Genomic DNA, 21,620 nt, shown 5'->3' on the forward strand with positions numbered 1-21,620 from the left:
ACAAGTTTGCTCTCTGGAAAGTAGATCTTCCTATGTAGACTAAGGGCAGCTTTACTTGCTTCTTACTTGGATTTTGTATTCTAGACCATGCAGTCCAAAGTTTCTTAGAAGCAGCAGCATCCCACTAAGGTCTCATGAGATCTCTTCCACCACTAAATATAGACAAAAGATAATGCCATTCATCCACTCAGTTGATGTTAATTGAGCATAATACATACCAGCCCTGGTATGTATTCGCCCTGAGCTAAGATGTGCACGGGCTTGTAAGGTTCCCAGCTTTTAGCTCCATCTAGATGGGAAGAGGAGACCATTCTGGAATAAAAGCATAATAAAAGGCTGAGCAGGTTATATGGTGCATAGGCCTGGCTTAACTAGCAGACAGATCATGGCCCTGTCTTAACTAGCAGACAGATCATGAAGAGTGGCCTTTGGCATTCAAATAACTATAAGGCAATCCTAGGTTCTTTCCCCTCAGTATAAAGGAAATTGCTGACAGTGGAATGGGAGAGATCAGACTTGGGCCAAACATAACTTGTTGAAAAACCTAAAAACTTGCCTTCAAGGCTCATCATCCTACTGAAGGTATAAGTAGCCCCTGTCTTTTACATCTTTCACTGGGCAAGTGATACATATGGTATGATGGCATTATTCAATTCTACTTGCTACCATTGATGTGCCTATTTATCAAATACTTTGCATCAGGCTTTGTGGGGGTCAGGTTTAAAAGGTGCCAGGGCTGGGGCACCTGGGTGGCTCAGTCGGTTAAGCGTCTGACTTCGGCTCAGGTCGCAATCTCAAGGTTTGTGGGTTGGAGCCCCGCATCGGGTTGTGTGTTGACAGCTAGCTCATAGCCTGGAGCCTCCATCAGATCTGTGTCTCCCTCTCTCTCTGACCCTCCCCTGCTCACAGCTGTCTCTCTTTCAAAAACTAAATAAAAACATTAAAAAAAAAAAAAGGTGCCAGGGCTTTAACAACAGAAAATTAAATAGCAATGGGGAACAATGGTATTTGAGCTGTCACCAGGTGGCAGCACATCATGTGTTGCCAGAAGAATGATACAGAAAAGGCTTTGGACCAAGGGTACTGGGCTGGGTGATTTCTTTTCTCCTTTTGGACATACTGTGAACTACTTATTAATCTAACTAAAACGTGTCCTGTTGAGGCTACTCTGCTCAAGAACTTTTGAAAACTCTCACAGGATAAAAAAGGGCAAATTTGGCATTTAAGCTCAATCCACATTTAACTTCCATTCTTATCTCCCAGCACACATCTTTCTTTTTAAAGCTTTTTTAATTTAAGTGTAGTTGTAGTTGACATACAATGTTACATTAGTTTCAGGTGTGCAACATAGTAATTGGACAAATTTATACATTATGGTATGCTCACAGTGTAGCTATTATCTGTCACCATACAATACTATCTTCCGACTATATTCCTTGTGCTGTGCCTTTTATTCTTGTAACTTATTCATTCCAAAACTGAAAGCCTGTATCTCCCACTTTGCTTCACCCATTTTGTTCTCTGTCCTTTCCAGCAACCATCAGTTTGTTCTCTGTATTTATAGGTCTGATTCTGTTTTTTGTTTGTTTATTCATTTTTTGTTTTTTAGATTCCACATATGAGTGAAATCATACACACATCTTTCTTAAATTTTATTGCCACTAGGAATGCACACCATCTGTACTCCAAATATTCAAATCCTTCTTATCTGTCAAGACTTTTCCAGTAGCAGGCAAGTTTACAGATGTCTGAAAGGTGGTCTAATCCAAGGGAATACTGGTGAAAGAAGGCCCATACTCTAGTGTTTCTTTGCCTGCTCCAGCCCTGGAAATCCTGTCCAGTCTGCTCAGGCGTGAGATTGTGAGCACCTCAAGTCCAGGCATATGAGAAGCATAAGGAAGGGAATATGTGCATGGTGAACAATTGAATAGAATTCTTATTCCCTACCCAGATCTTTCAAAATCTTCAGTTTTCAAGTCAGCTCAAGTGTTCTCTCTTCCAAGAAGCCTTCACCGAATCGAATCTCTTAGTCTAGATGAATTATTGCTTCGGGATTTTAACCCAACTCATTGCTCTTACTATCTCAAGTAGCTAATAATAGTTATGTATCAGTTTTTCCTCTACAGTATACCGAGATCCTGCAGGACTCTACGTTATATGCCTTTTTCTTCTTCAAGATAGTCCTTATTCAGCTATTCCCTCACCAACCGCAAAGTCGTGCCAGTCGAACCCATTTTCTCTTAGTTTTACGAATTACCAGCCGTTTATATGTTTGGCATTTTAATTGTTCCCTCTCGTGTTTACAGTCCCGCCCTCTGGAGGTTCCAGAAACTTGAGTTTCCCCTAGGTGTATTCCCCCCACTTTTGTTCCGCCTTTCCAACACACTGCCTCTTCTGTTTTTAACCTCCTCTTCCTTTCTATTGGTTCTCTTCGTCCTCCAGAGTTGGCGCCCAGAGCTGTTGATTGGCTTTCCCGGACGCCTATTGAGGCCACCCTCATACCACGTGGCATTCCTAACGCTAATTGGGCAGTTCCACTAGCTGGTTTAGTAAGGATCGACGATTGATTGGCTGCTCGGAGGCTTGAGGAGAGGGGGGGTGGTCCGATGAAGCCCCGCCCCCAGACCCCCAGCCTAGATGGGCAGGCGTTTCAGTGGCTCGCGGCCGCGGAGCTCGAGCGGAGCTTTCAGCTACCCTTTCTGGCTCGCCGTTGGGATCTTCCTCCTGGCCCCGCCAAACAGACGGGGGGAACGGTCCCGACTGCGGGGCCATGGCAGTAGCCTCCTTGCCCTTCGCCGCCGCCAACTCCGCTGAATCTCCGGCTTCTGCTCAAGGGACCCCCACCGCCTCCGCAGGCTAAGAGCCTTTGCCGCCTCAGAGCTGTGAGGGCTACTATGCTCCTACTTTGCTGCTGCCTCCGCCTCCCGCCTGCGCAGGCAGCCCTCTGGCTGTTCAGTCCCGCCTCAGGTAACGCGGAGAGAGCGCACAGGGCACAAACCTGGGGCGCCACGGCCCGCGCACGCCGCTGCTACACTGCCGTGGCTCCGGAGCATTGGCGCTCAGGTCTCGCAGCACCGACAGGACCCCGTTCGCTTCCCAAGGCCCTCCTCTGAGCGGCTGGGGACACTTCTCGACCCCTTCCCCTTCTCTTTTCACTTCCCTCAAGGTCCCGGGACAACCCTCACCCCTATCCCCGCTTTCTCGCCTCAGAGGCCGGGAATCCATTAGAAGTTCCTTCGTATCAGGGACCTTCCTTGACTCCTCTCAGGGGCTTTTCTCACTTCACACTCAGGAATCCTTTATTTTCTCGGAGAGCTCCCTGATGTTTCAGAGACCTCCAACTCCACACTGAGCGCCTCCCTCATCTCCGTAATCCCTTCAACCTCAGAGCTCTGCTCTCCCTCACTTTACTTCCCTCAAACATACTCTTCTCTGGAAACTTTGTCCACTTCTAAACTTGAAAATACTCCGTCCCTCCCCCGCCTCAGACACTACTTTCTCCCCCTTTTCTCTATTCCTGTCATCCCTCGTTCTCCCTCCTCTGCGTCTTACCTTTCACAGGGAAGACTCTGGACTAAGCCAGTGTTTAGATTTAGCTAGAAATGAAACCCATGGTTGGTTTGTTTGTTTTGTTTTTGTTTGTGAAACCCATGTTTGTCTGATCCAAAGACCTTTCCGTTTATAACTCTGAGAAAACATTGCTGAAGAATTTGGACTCTATTCTGTAGGTATGGGGGGCCATTGAAGGTTTTGTGAGCAGGAATTTGGTATGATTGATTATGTATGGTGAAAATGTGGAGGAAGAGTTGAAAGTGAAGACAGTGTGGAGGTAGATAAAACCTACGCAGGCAGGAAACCAGTGTGCTACTCTAGGTTGGAGGGGATGAACTGGAACAGTGGTAGGAAAATGAAGACCATGGCATGCAGTTCCAGGAGGTTTCAATTCCATGATGTTTCCAGAGTTGAGAGGGAAGTTTCTGATTTCGTTGGCAGGATGCATTGGTTGTGTTAATTGTAATAGGGAAGGAACATAAAGAAGCAATTTTGAGGGAAGGTAATGTTCCTTTTGGACATGTTTAATTTTAGGTGTTTTTCAGGTATTACTGTGGGGGTCTGAAAATTGGGAGAAAGGTTGGAACGGAATACATAAATTTGAGGGTCAACAGAGAATATAACAGGGATATTTGAAGACTTAGTATGAGATGATAATACTGAAGGAATAGAAGAAAAGGGCTGTGGACCAGAAGGAACATCATTATTTGAAGGGCAATAGACACCAAGATAGAGAGGTTAAAGGAGTGGGATAAGAACTAGAACAGAACGGCATTATAATAGAAACCAAAGGTAGAAGGGTTTCAAGATGGAAGGGGGTGACCATCACTGTTGATGCTGCAGAGGTCAAGTAGAATGAGAATTAGAAAGAAACCACTGAATTTAGCAATTAGGAGATTGCTTGTTTCCTCTGAAAGACACTTCAGATAGTGCAGTGGTGGCAACGATAGCAATAGTCAGGTCATAATGGATTGAGGAATAAATGGGAGGCAGTGAGTAAAATAAATTACTCTTCAACAGTGGTTGTGAAAGAGATGATAGTGGTGAAACATCCCTATTGAGATGAGAATATGCTTAGGGGCGCCTGGCTGGCTCAGTTGCTGGAGCATCAGACTCTTGATCTTGGAGGGTGGGATCGAGCCCCACGTTGGGTGTAGAGATTGCTTAGAGATAAAATCTTTAAAAAAAAAAGAGAGAATATACTCTGCCAGATACCATAAAGATGCTTTATAGATCACAACAGCTTTGTGGTTTAGGTATCAGTATCCCTTTTTTACAACTGGGAAGACTATAGGCAAGAATTTGAACAAAGTCTATCTAGCTCTGAAACCTGTGTTGTTTCCACTATAGTACATGCATGTTTTTCTTTTTAGTATGAATGAAAGAATTTTGTAGGTTGAGTGGAATATTTACCTAGGAAATCTGTTGGGTATTTCATTCTTTGACAATAGTAGAAGTCAAGATGGATAATGATGTGGTAGAACGAAAAGGTGAGGGAGTTTGACAGATGGCCTTGTTTTCTTGATGAGATTAGTTGTCTGTAGAGAAGTCAATTATTTCTGGACACTGAAGGAACTATGGTAAATATGGGGGCCATGGAAATCTTCAATGGAAAATGAAAGAATTGATTAAGGATATAAAAAAAAAAAGATTGCTGACCACAGTGAGGACCTAATAAAAGTTGGAAATAATGTATTTGTAATGGGTATAAAAAATGGATTTTAGGGGCACCTGGGTGGCTCAGTCGTTTAAGCGTCCGACTTTGGCTCAGGTCATGATCTCACAGTTCATGGGTTCGAACCCCGTGTCAGGCTCTATGCTGACAGCTCAGAGCCTGGAGCCTGTCTTCCGAGTCTTTGTCTCCCTCTCACTCTGACCCTCCCCTGCTCACATTGTCTCTCTCTCAAAAATAAACAAAACATTAAAAAATTAAAAAATAAGGATTTTATACTTCTCCAGTAGCCTAAGAGCAGGAGAGCAAAAAAGATAGTTGGGTTGATCTAGAATTGGAATATACAAGAAAGAAAGATAAAATGGAGAGTAACTTTACACTGCTAGTAATAATGTGTGAGATATGATGGAATCTGAGAGTCCAATTTGGGATTGTAAGTAACAGCTTGGAGAATAAGGACACAATCAGAAATATAGTTTAAGACCGGGTTCTTTATAAATACACAATGGGAAAGCAGAGAGTTCAATATTTCAAGGTTAAACAAACAAACCCAAAAACCAAGGTGTAACTGTCATAGTGCTGTTGAAGGAGGCAGCAGTACAGCCTGTGAAGTAGTGGGAGGTTATAGAGCTGTGAAGTATGTTGGACATGTCATTAGTATGGAAGTCATCATTGCCCGGGATGATAGCAGGGAATGGTACACAGGAGATACTGGGTTCTGTAGGTGGGGCTGCTCAGAACTGAGGGACTGAGGATTGAGTTGGAGGTTCTTTGTTACTTGGTAGAAGTAATACTAGGTGATACAGGTGTTTGTGTGAATTACTGTTGAGATCCTCTGATACTTAGTGCCCTGGATATTTGATGTATTCTCTTATACAGATATGTATTTGGGATGGTCTCAAACACAGATCCTTTGAGATTTGGCATATGGTGGGCCTGTTTAAAAAATTTTTTTAATGGTTATTTTTGAGAGACAGAGAGAGAGTGAGGAGGGAAAGGGCAGAGGGAGAGGGAGATACAGAATCAGAAGCAAGCTTCAGTTTCTGAGCTATCAGCACAGAGCCTGATGTGGGGCACGAACCTATGAACGGTGAGATCATGACGTGAGCCGAAGTCAGAAGCTTAACTGACTGAGCCACCCAGGTGCCCCTGTTTAATTCTGTTTAAAAGTATATGTTTTGGGGCACCTGGGTGGCTTACTTGGTTGAGCATCCGACTTTGGCAAAGGTCATGATCTCCCGGTTGTTGTGTTCAAACCCTATGTTGGACTTGCTGCTGTGACCACGGAACCTGATTTGAATCTGTTTTCTTCTCTCTCTGCCCCTCCCCCACTCACCCTTGCTCTCTCAAAAATGCATAAACATTAAAAAAAATTAAAAATAAAAGTATTGGAAGACTAGGTTAGGGACTTTCCACCCCAGGATCCCCAGTAACATTTTGTGCTTATTTTATTTGTAAAAAGAAAATTACATATTTATATGTACTCATTCTTGGCTTATTGCTAGTAGAAAGCTTACTTGCTTTTGTTTTTTTTTCCTTATGTGAAAGTGTATATAGAGATATTCTTAGTGTTGTACCCTTCGTTGTTCTGCAAAATGAATGTTGTGTTGGAATTTGAAACCTGTGATAAGTGCTTTTATGAGAATTTCATCTCCTTCCAGTAAATGAGGCCCAATTATTACAGTGTACAGTGTGGGTGATGGTGAATGTTTTGGACCAACAATGGGTATTATACTATTTTCCAAGTCATCATACAGAGATTATTTCAGTGTGGTGTCACTAGTATTATTTTTGCTGAGCACTCAGAGTAGGTGGATGTTTCAGAGAAAAGCTCACTTATGGTAATTTTTTAAAAAAGTAAGCTCTAGCCCCAGTGTGGGGCTTGAACTCATGACCGCGAGATCAAGAGTCATATACTCCACCAACTGAGCTGGACAGGTGCCCTTTAAAAATTTTTTTTTAAAAACTTTTTGTGATAAAAATTTTAAAGTTTATTTTAATTTTCTTCAATGTTTATTTCTGAGAGACTGAGAGAAATAGAGAATGAGTAGGGGAGGGGCAGAGAGAGGGGAGACACAGAATCTGAAGCAGGCTCCAGGCTCTGAGCTGTTAGCACAGAGCCTGACATGAGGCTTGAACTCACAAACCATGAGATCACGTCCTGAGCTAAAGTCGGATGCTTAACCAACTGAGCTACCCAGGTGCCTCATATTTTTATTCATATTGAGAGAGCATTAGAGAGTAAGCAGGGGGAGGGGACAAGAGAGAGAGACAGAATCCCAAGCAGGGATCAATGCAGGGCTTGAACTCAGGAACCATGAGATCATGACCTGAGCTGAAGTCAAGAGATGGATACTCAACTGACTGAGCTGCCCAGGCGTCCCTCTTTGTGATAATTTTAAAGTCTTATATTCCTGGGGTGCTTGGGTGGCTCAGTCGGTTAAGGGTCCGGCTTTGGCTCAGGTCATGATCTCACAGTTCGTGGGTTCGAACCCCGCATCGGGCTCTGTGCCAACAGCTCAGAGCTTATAGCTTGCTTCGGATTCTGTATCTCTCTCTCTCTCTGACCCTCCCCTGCTTGAGCTGTCTCTCTCTGTCTCTCAAAAATAAATAAAAAACATGAATAAAAAAATCTTCCATTCCTGAAAATTTCAGAAAGGCAGTATGGCATAAGGAAAACAATGGATGTCCTAACTGTAATCAACCTTGTTATTATTAGCTATATGATGGTAGGCAAATTTCTTATCCTCTGTGAGATTCAGGTTTTTCAAAAAATTTAATCTTTTAGGGCACTTGGGTGGCTCAGTTGGTTAAGCTTCCAACTGTTGATTTTGGCTCAGATCATGTCTCACTGTTCATGGAATTGAGCCCAGCATCGGCTCTATGCTGATAGCGTGGAGCCTGCTTGGGATTCTCTCTCTCTCTCTCTCTCTCTCTCTCTCTCTCTCTCTCTCTCTCTCTCTCTCTCTCTCTCTCTGTCTCTGCCCTTCCCCTGCTCTTTCTCTTAAAATAAACATTAAAAAATTAATCTATGAAGAGATACTATATTCAAATGATAAAATAAATGTTTGCATATTTATGTATTTAATGTAAATGGTGAAAGTCTCACCACTGTGCATATCCCCCGTATACCCAGTTCCATACCTCCTCCCAACTACTTTTACTAGTTTGTTTAACTAGGCTCCATGACCAATATGGGGCTTGAACTCAGCACCCTGAGATTAGGAGTTGTATGCTGTACTGATTGAGGCTAGGTGCCCCTACTAGTTTCTTTATATTCTTTTACACTTTAGGCAAATGCATATAAATATGAATATAAAATCTTATTTTTCCCAGGTAAACAATTTTTTTAAATGTTTATTTTTGAGAGAGAGTGAGAGTGGGGGAAGGGGAGGGGGAGAGAGAGCAAGGGGGACACAGAATCTGAAGCTGGCTCCAGGCTCTGAGCTGTCAGCACAGAGCCTGACACAGAACCCAAACTCACCAACTGCCAAATCATGACCTGAGTTGAAGTTGGATGCTTAACTGACTGAGCCACCAAGGTGCCCCCAGCTTTTTTTAAAGTAAGCTGTGCGTGGGGCCCCTGGGTGGCTTAGTCCGTTAAGCGTCCAACTTCAGCTCAGGTCATAATCTCACAGTTCATGAGTTCAAGCCCTCTGTCGGGCTCTGTGCTGACAGTTCAAAGCCTGGAGCCTTCTTCAGATTCTGTGCCTCCCTCTCTCTCTGCTCCTCCCCTGTTCATACTCTGTCTCTCTCTCAAAATTAAATAATAAACATTAAAAAAGTTAGAAAAAAAAAGTAAGCTCTATGTGCAACATGGGGCTCAACCTCACGACCTTGAGATCAAGAGTCCCACACTCCATTGACTGAGCCCGTCAGTCATCCCTGTTTTTCCCATTTTTAATGCAAAAGTTAGCACATGGTTCCCCATTCTTCTGTACTCCCCACCCACCTTATACTGCTTTTGCACATACTGTATCTTGGAAGCCTTTTTAGATCAGTATGTAGAGAGCTTCTGCTTTTTTTCTTTTTTTCTTTAAATGATTACAAAATTTTTCTTTAAGTAGTCTCTACACCTAATGTGGGGCTTGAACTTAACCACAAGATCAAGAGTCACATGTTCCACTGACTGAGCTAGCCAGGTGCTCCTCTTTCATTCTTTTTTAAAAAAACCACCTGCATAGTATTTCATTGAGTGGCTCTATCATAATTTATTTAACTAGTTCCTTATTGTTGGACATTTGTATTACTTCCAAGTTTTTTTATACTGTAAGCATTTCTGTAAGGAAGCCCCTTGAACATGTCATTTTATATGTATATAATGGTAGTTATAGGATAAAGTGGGATTTCTAAATCAAAGGATATTTGCATTTATAACTATGAAATACCGCCAAATTGCTTTCCTTAGGGCTTGTTCTAATACACATTGCTTGATCACTCACCAACATTAGCCATTATCTTAGCTTATACTTATAAGGCAGTTATTATGTGCCAGATAAATTTGAAGTTCTTTATATGTATTACTTCCTTTAATCTTACTAACATCCCCTTGAGATAGGTACTATTATTATCTCTCTTTTTCAGGTGAAAAAATTGAGAAATAGAAAATTTAAGTGACTTGTCCAAATCATACAGCTCTTGTGGCAGAAATTCAAATTATGCACTCTGGCTCTAGGATCAGATTTGTTAATATTATGCTTTGCTGTTATCAAAGTTGAATTTTTGCCAGTCTGATAGAGAAAAATGGTACCTAGTTTTAAAAAATTGTGGTAAAAGTTAAACATCTATTTATATTGTTTGAATTATTCATATTTCATTTTCTATAACCTACCTGTTTAAATTCTTATTTTTCTGTTGATTTCTAGGTCTCTCTATTTCTATATACATCACACACACATACTTTATATAATTCATGTATATGCATTATAGATTTTTTTTCCTGTGGTATGTGTTCCCATTTTGGTATTTGTTTTCTGACTTCTTTTATTTTACTCCCATGCAGAACTTTTAGATTTTTATGTAGGCAAATTTTTTTTTATGTAGACAAACTTCTTAATCTCTTTTATGGCTTTTGGATTTTGAGTCATATTTAGAAAGGCCTCCTTTTTAATCCTTGTTCTAGTGGGAACAAGAAAACAGAATTACTGTGAGGGTCAAAGTGCTTTGTGAACCATAAACTGTAAATCATTATACAGATGAAATATAGTTGTTATTTATTAATTTGTCTTCTGAATAAAATTGTATAGAGGCTATTATCTTTTCTGCATTAAGTGGAATACAAAGACAATTTTCTTTTTGCAATGTGGAAAAAACTGGTGGTATGGATGTTGTGGTCAGTTTTCCTTGGGCAATTTGCATGGGATCTTTTTCAATAGTAGATACTGTGGAAATCCTGAAGTATTTTGGCATACATTAGTTTTGTTCTTTTCATTTAAGTTTTTTTATGTTTTTATTTATTTTTGAGAGACAGAGAGAGGCAGAGCATGAATCGGGGAGGGGCAGAGAGAGAGAAACAAAGAATCTGAAGCAGGCTCCAGGTTCTGAGCTGTTAGCACAGAGCCTGCCATGGACCTCCAACTCACGAACCATGAGATCATGACCCCAATTGAAGCCAGACACTTAGCTGACCGAGCCACCCAGGTGCCCTAGTTTTGTTCTTTATATTAGAAATTTATAATTAGAATCTAAAAGTTCTAAAAAATTGTTTTGCGGGGCACCTGGGTGGCTCAGTCGGTTAAGGCTCCAACTTCGGCTCAGGTCAGATCTCACGTTCCTGGGTTCGAGCCCCACATCGGGCTCTGTGCTGACAGCTGGCTCAGAGCCTGGAGCCTGCTTCAGATTCTGTGTCTCTTTCTCTCTGTGCTTCTCCCCCTCTCATGCTCTGTATCAAAAATAAATAAAATATTAAAAAAATTGTTTTGCTTTCATATTAGCTCTGATACACAGATTTATACATTGTTTACTTTGGGTATTATATTCCTACTGATTTGTAGGATTTTGTAATTTGGGAGGATACCTCACATATATATTTGTGTGTGTTTATGTGTATTTATAAAATTAATGCATTTTCATTAAGGAAGAATGGGGAAATAGAGGTAATTTTATTTTATTTATTTTCTTTTTTTTAATGTTTTATTTATTTTTGATACAGAGAGAGACAGAGCATGAGGGGGGAGGGGCAGAGAGAGAAGGAGATACAGAACCGGAAGCAGGCTCCAGGCTCTGAGCTTTCAGCACAGAGCCTGACACGGGGCTCGAACCCACGAACGTGAGATCTGACCTGAGCTGAAGTCAGAGGCTTAACCGACTGAGCCACCCAGGTGCCCCTAGAGGTAATTTTAAAGGAAAAGATGGAAATAACTCAAATCTTTCCTAGATTCAAAAAGTTGATAGACAATGCTAACAGTTTGGACTGTATCCTCTCAGAATTATTTTTGTGTATATCTCTGTATTATCATCACCAACTCTCGAGGGCTTGACATAGTGCTTGGCTTGCATAGTAGGTACTAAATAAATATTTGTTGATTGAATGAATGAAAGAATGAATATGCTTTTACATAGAAAGTATGGAATCTTGGGGTGCCTGGGTGGCTCAGTTGGTTAAGCATCCAACTCTTGATTTCAGCTCAGGTCATGATCTCACGGTTTGTGAGATTGAGCCCTGCATCAGACTCTGCACTGTGAGTGTAGAGCCTCCTTGGGATTCTCTCTCTCCCTCTCTCTTCTCTGTTCTCCCTCTCTCTCTCTCTCTCTCTCTCTCTCTAAATAAATAAACATTAAAAATTTTTTAAAACATATGGAATCTCAATGGCCTATTTTCTTTTTTTCTCCACTGTAAATTTTGATTCATATAGTAGTATTGAAATTTGTATGCCACAATTCATTTGGAGTTAAGTTTGAGTCTAAGTCCTCACAGAGCTCATAGTCCAGTGACAGAGATAAACAACAATTAAAATTCTATGTAATTACTGTAATAGCAAAGATTTGTGCAAGGCATTATCAAAGCACACACACACACACAAAAAGATTTAAAGGTCAGATTCCCATGTGAGGTAATTATTGAGAGAGCTGTTTGAAGACGTCATGAAGAACATACCAGGGAGAAGGAATATTACCTGTCCAGGCACTGAAGTATGAGAAGGGCTCTACAAATAGTTCTCTATGTCTGGAATAGATTGTGTCTGTGAGTAAAGAATAGAGATAGATGAGGGTAGAGGCCAAATAAGAAAGAGGCATTGTATCACACATGAAGAGTTCTCAGATAGAGAACTTGGAGAATAGATTGGAAGAGGTACAAGAATAGACATAGGAAGACCCAAGAAGACATTAATTGAGTACAACTAGCCAGAATGAGGTGAATATCACTTCAACTGGGATAGGAAGGGAAGACTAGGTTTAAGGTGGGTATGATTAGGCCAGTTTTAGTAGAGCACAGTCTTTGAAAGCCAGAGTAAGGAATTATAGATGCAACAAGTGTCATTGAAGATTGTTTGTCATGTTATATGAACTGTGACAGGTTGTAGTTTGCTTCCTTCGGGCTGGTCTCAAATGATGTTGAAATCTTTCATGCCTGTAAGATAGTAGAAATATTTCACAGGAGTGAAATTTTGGACTGAAAATCACCCTTTATTTGAAAGTAAACCTTTGTGTCTGTATAATAAAGACCCATGAAAATAGGCATTGAGAGGAAATACTTCTATTTTTAATTTTTTTAGTGTTTATTTATTTTGAAAAAAATTTTTTAATGTTTTTTTTAAATTTATTTTTGAGAAACAGAGAGAGAGTGAGCAGGGGAGGGTCAGAGAGAGAGGGAGATACAGAGTCTGAAGCAGGCTCCAGGCTCTGAGCTAGCTGTCAGCACAGAGCCCGATGTGGGGCTCGAACCCATGAACTGTGAGATCATGACCTGAGCCGAAGCCGGATGGCTTAACCGACTGAGCCACCCAGGCGCCCCAGTGTTTTTTTATTTTGAAAGAGAGTGAGCAAGTGGGGGGAGAGAGTTCCAACAAGGCTCTGAACCATCGGCACAGAGCCCAGTGTGGGGCTTGATCCCATGAACCATGAGATCATGACCTGAGCCGAAACCAAGAGTCAGACACTTAACTCACTGAGCCACCCAGGTGCCCCAGAAAAACATTTTTAAATGGTTGTGTGCTGTTTCCTTTGGATTCTTAAGACCAGATTACTCCTCTGGAATGGTAAAGTTCTGGTCATGGTGGGGCTTCATAACAAATTTAAGGAAATCACATTGAAATCCCTCTTAAAGCACCATAATTATATCAGAGAATACATTTTATTTTACTTTTACATATTTATTTATTTTTGAAAGAGACAGAGGAGGAGGGGCAGACAGGGAGAGAGAGAATCTCTGTGCTGACAACACCGAGCCTGATGCAGGACTCACAAATTGTGAGCTGAAACCAAGTGTTGGATGCTTAACTGATTGAGCCACTCACGCAGCCCCAGAGAATACATTTTAAACTGCAATTGAAAATTTTTTCCTAAATTTAAATCAGAAAAAATTTTTTGAGGAAGCAAACCCCTATCAGAAAATTAAAGAAATGCCAGGTAATATGCTGCAGTTAATATGAATTCAGTTTAATGACTATATCTTTTATAGTTGTTATTTCAATACATTCATAATTAAATGTTTTAAGAGATTCAAGTTTATTATAGATTGATTTTGAAATGTGAACTTTGCCACATTTATTATGTCAAATTGATACTTTGTTTTATAATTACTAGAAGCTATATACCATTTTAGACAGTTTAGAATAAGACTAAAGAACAAATCATAATCTTTTTACCCCAAAATAACGTTATCACTTGGTGGTATTCCCTTATTTTTTCCAGTGCATAATTTTATATAATTATAATCACCAGTTATTCAACTTTTACATTCTTTGTCCTTCCTTCTTCCCATTTCACATATATCATATATTTGGTCTAAGCTGTTGTAGGAGGAATGAAAGGATAGTTTTTAGTTCTACCTTTTTACTTCATTATTTAAACAAAAGTAATGCCTGATCATTGTAAGAAGCAACTATACAGAATGTATTCTGTAAAAAATCGAGTGTCTCTTTTTTATAAGCCAGCAGCCTCTTTTTATTATTTTTTTTACATTTATTTATTTTTGAGAGACAGAGCACAAGTAGGGGAGGTCTTGAGAGAGGAGACACAGAATCTGAAGCAGGCTTCAGGCTCTGAGCTGTCAGCACAGAGCCCTGCGTGGGGCTCCAACTCACAAAATGAGATCGTGACCTGAGCTGAAGTTAGACACCCAACTGACTGAGCCACTCAGGCGCCCCTTCAGTATCTCTGATAATCACTCCTCTACCAAAATGACAGTTTAGTGTATATATTCCTCTAAATGGTTTTCTAGGCTTATATTCATTTAATTCTCTTAAAATTTCAGTGAGATATAGTTAATATTTATCTCTATAGATGGGAGGCTATAATGTTCACTATTATAGTAAAAAAACAAGATCCCATTTTTCATTCTATTTTGCAACTTGCTATTGTCACTTAACAGTGAAACTTAGACATCTTTCCATGTTAGTATGTATAAAATTGACCTCATTCTTTTAATGACTATATAATATTAAATTATATGGATTTACTATAATTTTTTAACCTATTCCTATTGATGGACATTTGGATTATCTTTTTTTTTTTTATAAGGAGATGTAAGTTAATATTCTTGTACATATATCTTTGTGTACTTGTCTTTTTTTTTTAAAGTCATTTTTAACATTTATTTATTTTTGAGAGACAGAGCATGAGTTGGGGAGAGACAGAGAGAGAGGGAGACACAAAATCTGAAGCAGGCTCCAGGCTCTGAGCTGTCAGCACAGAGCCTGAAGCAGGGCTCGAACTCATGGACTATGAGATCATGACCTGAACTGAAGTCAGATGCTTAACCAACTGAGCCACCCAGGTGCCCCTCTGTGTGCTTGTCTTAACTGTCATTTTTAATGCCTATAAAAATATTCCTTTTAGTGGAAAGAATACATTTGAGAAACAAAATTGAATAAAAATATTTTTGGTGAATATTTTTTGATAATCATGTTATTAATTTTCCCTTTTATCAGATTCCTCCTTTGACCTTTGCGATATAAACTATAGAATAGTCTAACTCTAACCCCAGAACCAACTTCCTCTTTCCTCTTGATTGCTTTTATTTGTACAGTCTCTGAAATAGCCTTCTGACTTACTTTATCAGAACAGATGAGTTGCCTATCTGATGATCTACGTGGTCATGTTTAGGTCTTCTTAAAATAAAAATAGGCACATTTATCAGAAGAGGTATTATTCTGGAAACTCACACATTCTCCTAGTACTGTTGTATTTCAGCTTATTTGAATGGTTTCTACTATCAGTTTACCTTGTGTCAAGTTTCATGTTCTAGCATACAAAGTTAAAGATACATTAGTGTACTTAGAAGATTAGAAACTATGTTTTTATTGTCCAGATTATGGGAAATAATAGTTCTATTCAATTTTGTCCTTGTCAGATTATATATTTAATATTGTGTACTTTTTTTTGCTATTGTGTTTTAGCAGGGCTTTCACAGTTTAGAGGGCAATCAAGGCTAAACTATATAGAAGGTAATCAGGAAGATCGTGATGCGGTGTTCCATGGGAAACCCGAAAGGCTTGTGTATATTTTCCCTGGGGAAGACCTGGTAACTGAAAAGCTATCATAAAGAAGAAGAAAAAAAGTCTTAATTTGTTGTATTCTTATAGCATTTAAAACTAGGATTAAGGGTAGAGCAGAGAAGGGAGAGGAAAGGGAATTCGTATTTAGTAAATGCTTACTGTGTGACAGGCACTTCGCCTAGTACTTCATATATGCATTTTTATCCTTTAACTCCTTAGTATGTTCTCATTTAATTCTTATAATAACTCAATGAGATGTAGTTAATATTTCCTATTTTATAGATAAGGACAGAATTTAAGTAACATGCCCAAGATCATTAAGTTCTAAATTGGAATCAAATTTTTAGAAAAAATTTTTATTAAAATGTTTTATTTACTTTTGAGAGAGACAGTGTGAGCAGGGGAGGGTCAGAGAGAGAGGGAGACCCAGAATCAGAAGACAGGCTCCAGGCTCTGAACTGTTAGCACAGAACTGTGAGATCATGACCTGAGCTGAAGTCGGATACTTAACCAACTGAGCCACCCAGGTGCCCCATGGAAGTCTTACCAAAAAGACAGACAGTTGATTAACACATACTTTATGTATATATTATGTTCTGTGTTCTTAGAATAAGGCAAGCTAGAGAAAAAATGTTTTTTTTTTGTTTTGAAATGGAAAAATTACTAAGAAAGTCATGAGGAGAAAATGTATTTATAGCACTGTACTATATTTATCAAAAACTCATTTATAAGTGGACCCATGTAGTTCAAACATGTGTTGTTTGAGACTCAACTGTACTGTATTGCTTAAAAATGGTAACCATCATCCCAGCTTTCAGTGAGTCATAATCTTTTGCTGGTGGAGAGTCTTGCCTGGATGTTGATGGCTGCTGCCTGATCAGCATGGTGGTTGCTGGATGTTGAGGCAGCTATAGCAATTTCTTAAAATAAGTCAACAATGTGAAGTTTGCCACATTGATTTTTTTACTTCCATGAACAATTCCTCTGTAGCATGTGATGCTGTTTGATAGCATTTTACTCATAGCAGAACTTCTTTCCAAATTGGAGTCAATCCTTTCAAACCCTGCAGCTGCTTTATCAACTAAGTTTATGTAATGCTCTAAAGCTTTTGTTGTCATTTCAACAATCTTCATTCACAGTATCTTCAGGAGTAGATTCCACCCCAAGAAACCACTTTCTTTGCTCATCCATAAAAAGCAAGTTTTATCATGAGATTTTAACAATTAACTCACATCTTTGGGTTCCACTTCTAATTTTGATGCTATTTTCATTCACTGAAGTCTTGAATTTCCAACGTCATGTGTGAGAATTGGATTCATTCTTCCAAACTTGTTACTGTTGCTATTTTGACCTCTTCCCATGAATCGCAAATGTTCTTAATGGAATCTAGAATGGTGAATCCTTTACAGATTTTCAGTTTATTTTGCCCAGATTCATCGGAGGATTCCTTTCCTATAGCAGCTGTAGCCTTATGAAATGTGTTTCTTTTTCTTTTTTTTCTTTTTTAAATTTATTTATTTTGAGAGAGAGAGATTGAGAATACACAAGTCGGGTGGGGCAGGGGCAGAGAGAGGGAGAGCGAATTCCTGGCAGGCTCTGCATTATCCGTGCAGAGTCTGATGCCTGCCAGGCTCCAACTCACAAACCGTGAGATTGTGACCTGAGCTGAAGTCGGACACTTAGCTGACTGAGCCACCCAGGTGCCCCTGAAATGTGTTTTGTAAGTAATAAGACTTGAAAGTAAAAATTAACTGGCCTAAGTTCAATATTGTGTCTCAGGGACTAGGGAAGCCCTAGGAGAGGGTGAGAGAAGAGGGAAAAGCTGGTTGATGAGGCAGTTAGAACATACACAACATTCATCTGTTCAGTTCTCCATCTTATATGGTGCAGTTTGTGGCATCCTCAGATAATTAGTAACATCACAGAGCACCATAACAAATATAATAATAATGAAAAGTTTGCCATATTGCAAGAATTACCAAAATGAGAGAGAGATGAGATTTGAGGAAATGCTGTTGGAAAATGGTTTCAATAGACTTAATCAATGCAGGGTTGCCATAAACCTTCAGTCTGTAAAAAAATGCAATATCTATGAAGCACAGTAATTTATGCAGAATATTGATTTGCTGGATTTTTTTGACAAAATGTTTATCTTTTGTTTCTGAGGCCTTTTTGTTTTTGTTATTATGAGCAAAATGTAAGTAACACCCATTTACCCATCTCCTATATATAACAATTATTAACATTTTGTAAAATTTGCTACATTTTTTCTGAGATATTTTAATGCAAATACAGACATTCTATTTCACTTTTGTCCCAAAATAAGTATTATGTAGTTTTAATGACATTGTTATATTTAACAAAATTAATAATCATTTTTTATTATCATTGGGGTGCATGGCTGGCTCAGGTGGAAGAGCATGTGACTTTTTAAAAATCTTTATTTATTTTTGAAAAAGAAGCAGACAGAGGGTGAGCAGGGAAGGGCAGAGAGAGAGAGGGAGACACAGAATCTGAAGTGGGCTACAGGCTCTGAGCTATTGGCACAGAGCCTGACATGGGGTCTCGAACACACAAATGGTGAGATTATGACGTGAGCAAAGTTGGACATTTAGCCAGCTGAGCCACCCAGGTGGTCCTGAGCGTGTGACTCTTGATCTCATGGTTGTGAGTCTGAGCTCCAGGTTGAGTACTGTAGAGATTACCAAAAAAAAAAAAAGATAAACTTAAAATAATTTTCTACTATCATCTAGTAGAAATCCTTATTAAAATTTCCTGTTATCTTTTATATCTGGTTTGTTCAAATCAGGATTCAATCAAGTATCATTACTGTATTTAAGTCATAACTCTTAATTCTCCTTCAGAGTCAGAATTTGAATAGAATACTGTTTTTCTATGCTTTTATTTCTTCAGGAAGAAAAACTTTGTAACAATTAGAACTTTCTAATTAATTGGGGTACCTGGATGGCTCAGTCAGTTAAGCATCTGACTTCTGCTCAGGTCATGATCTCAACAGTTTGTGAGTTCGAGCCCTGCATTGGACTCTGTGCTGACAGCTTGGAGCCTAGAGCCTGCTTCAGATTCTGTGTCTCCCTTTCTCTCTCTGCCCCTCCCGCACTCATGCTCTGTCTCTCTCTCTCAAAAGTAAATAAACATTAAAAAAAAAAAGAACTTTCCAATAATAGAACAAGCTGCTGGAGGAATTAGTGGGCTCTTTCTTAGTGGTATTTTTTTTTCAGAGGGTGAGCTGACTCTTGCTTCTGTAGTGTTTAATCCATTGGCCAGTATTTTTCATATTATTTGACTACCTTGGGGCATTTGATAAGCATCTTTTCCACCTTTGGCTTGTGTGACATACTTTCTCCTGGTTTTATTTTTTACCTTTGTTGTTTCCATTTTGTCCTGTTTATAATGGTGTTCCCTTGGTCTCTGATCTCACTTAAGGACATCAAGATGGAGACTGGGCTGTGGCACATAATAGCAACTCAGTAAATATTAGCTCTTACTCATATTCTCTACTTTGAGAAACTCTGTAGAATATTTGGAAGTGCTAATAACTTTCAAGTCTGCATCTCCAGGCTAGTCCTCTTTATTGACTCCAGTGTGGTGTCTCTAGCTGCTTCCTGAATATTGTCACTTGGTATTCTTTTAGGCATCTCAAACTTTGTAAGATCAGAAGAGAATTTTAATCAGTTCACAAATATTTTCCTTTTGGTAAATGCCTCCTCATTCCCCACATCATCCAAACTTGAAACATGGGAAAGATTCTAGTTAAACTTGGAGTTATTCTAAGTACCATTCATACCTCCTATTTCCATTTGTTCTTCTTTTTATTATTTATTTATTTATTTATTTTTTAAATTTTTTTAATGTTTTTAATTTATATTTTGATACAGAGAGAGACAGAGCATGAGAGGGGGAGGGGCAGAGAGAGAGAAGGAGACACAGACATAGAAGCAGGCTCCAGGCTCTGAGCTAGCTGTCAGCACAGAGCCTGATGCGGGGCTCGAACCCACAAACGTGAGATCTGACCTGAGCCGAAGTCGGAGGCCCAACCGACTGAGCCACCCAGGCGCCCCCATTTGTTCTTCTTTTTAAAGTCACTTATCACTTATCTCCTTTCCTAATTCTCTGTCCTCACTGCTAGTGCCTTAATTAAGTCCTTATATCATTAGGAATTATCACACTGTATTGTACTCATTGAATTACAGGTGTCTTTCCAAGGGGAGACTAAGCTTCTGGAGGGGTTGAATCATGTTTTATTTGGATTTTGATATGCTTATCGAAGAGAGGAAGTAGTATAATGATTAAGAGTACAAGCTCTGGATTTGAATTGTGGCTGTACAGCTTCTTGGCTGTAGGAGCTTAGACCAGTTAACTAATTCCTTCATGTCTTTGTTTCTACATTTAAAAAACAAGAATAATAATAGTGTCTATTTTATCAGGCTATTATGCATGTTAAATATAAAGCACTTGGAGGATTCTTTGGATGATAGTAACTAATTAAATTTTATTATAATGTCTTGTACCTAGTTACCCAATTAACATTTGAGTAAGTTAATGGAGGGGATTCCTGAATTGATCGAAAGATTGGATTAGTTAATCTAAATGCCTTTACAATTTTAAACCTAATTTTCTATTTTATGTCATGAGCAGGGCCTGGTACATTATAATTAAAAGAGCAGATAAGATGTTTATCCAAAAGAGATAATACAGTTTTAAGAACTGGCTTTTGATCTGTCTGACACCAATACATGCCATTGTGTAATTCATGGTTAATTAAATAGGGGCTGGCAGTTTCTATGTTAGATTGCTTTTGGTTTGAATGGAAACTGCAACTCATTATTTCACAGTAGGATGGCAAGTTCAGCAGTATTGCTTTTATTTGTAATTGGGCAGTCATCCTGAAATATGTCTGTATTTGCTATGTTGGGTTGTAGAAAGGATAGCAGCTGAGCAGATCTGTCGTGTAGATTTGCCATGTGGTTGGTCTTGATACACAGCTAATGCACTTGTCAGTATTCATGTTCTGGAAAATGGCCAGTTTTTTGGGTTACATCTTAACCATAACAAATCCTTGTGTTGTTTTGACTTTGGAAGTTTTTATGATATAATAGAAAGCAATATATGATTAGGATATTATTTGCCTTCTTTTTCTACTCTATACTCAGTTTATAAAAGTCCACTGAAATCTCAGCAAACCTTTCTAATCACTTTGTGGCACTTCATTACCAATTTTGTACACACATGATTCTATATTTGGATGGATATTGGAAATTTTTGGTTGCTGGCTGACACTGACCCTGCCATGTCCTGCCTGCTACCCGATGGTTGATTAACTGTCAATACATTGCGGGATTTTATTTGCATCTCCACTCTTGTGAAGTTTACTCTACTTTGTTTCTGTTAAATGAGAGGGTAAGAAACAATAAATACTATGTATCAGAATGGAAAAGAAATATGATTGGGAGTTGGCCTATCTTTCCTGTCAGCTTGCAGCTTGGCATCCATTCTTTAGACAGTCTATTTAAACCAATGCTAATTTTTATGTCTGTGGAATGTGGTTGAATGACTAAAGGCTTTTGTTCCAGAGGCTGGTGGAGCTATCATCATATACTCCTTAGCCTATGTTATCAAGGTAGGGTGGGGAATAATAGTAGCTTGCTACCTAGCTTAATATGCAAATAATTTTTCACAGAAATTTAGTTGTTTTTCTGGAAGGAACATATCATGGTGGG

This window comes from Suricata suricatta, chromosome 8 (genome assembly GCF_006229205.1).
Source record: "Suricata suricatta isolate VVHF042 chromosome 8, meerkat_22Aug2017_6uvM2_HiC, whole genome shotgun sequence".
NCBI classification, from domain to species: domain Eukaryota; kingdom Metazoa; phylum Chordata; class Mammalia; order Carnivora; family Herpestidae; genus Suricata; species Suricata suricatta.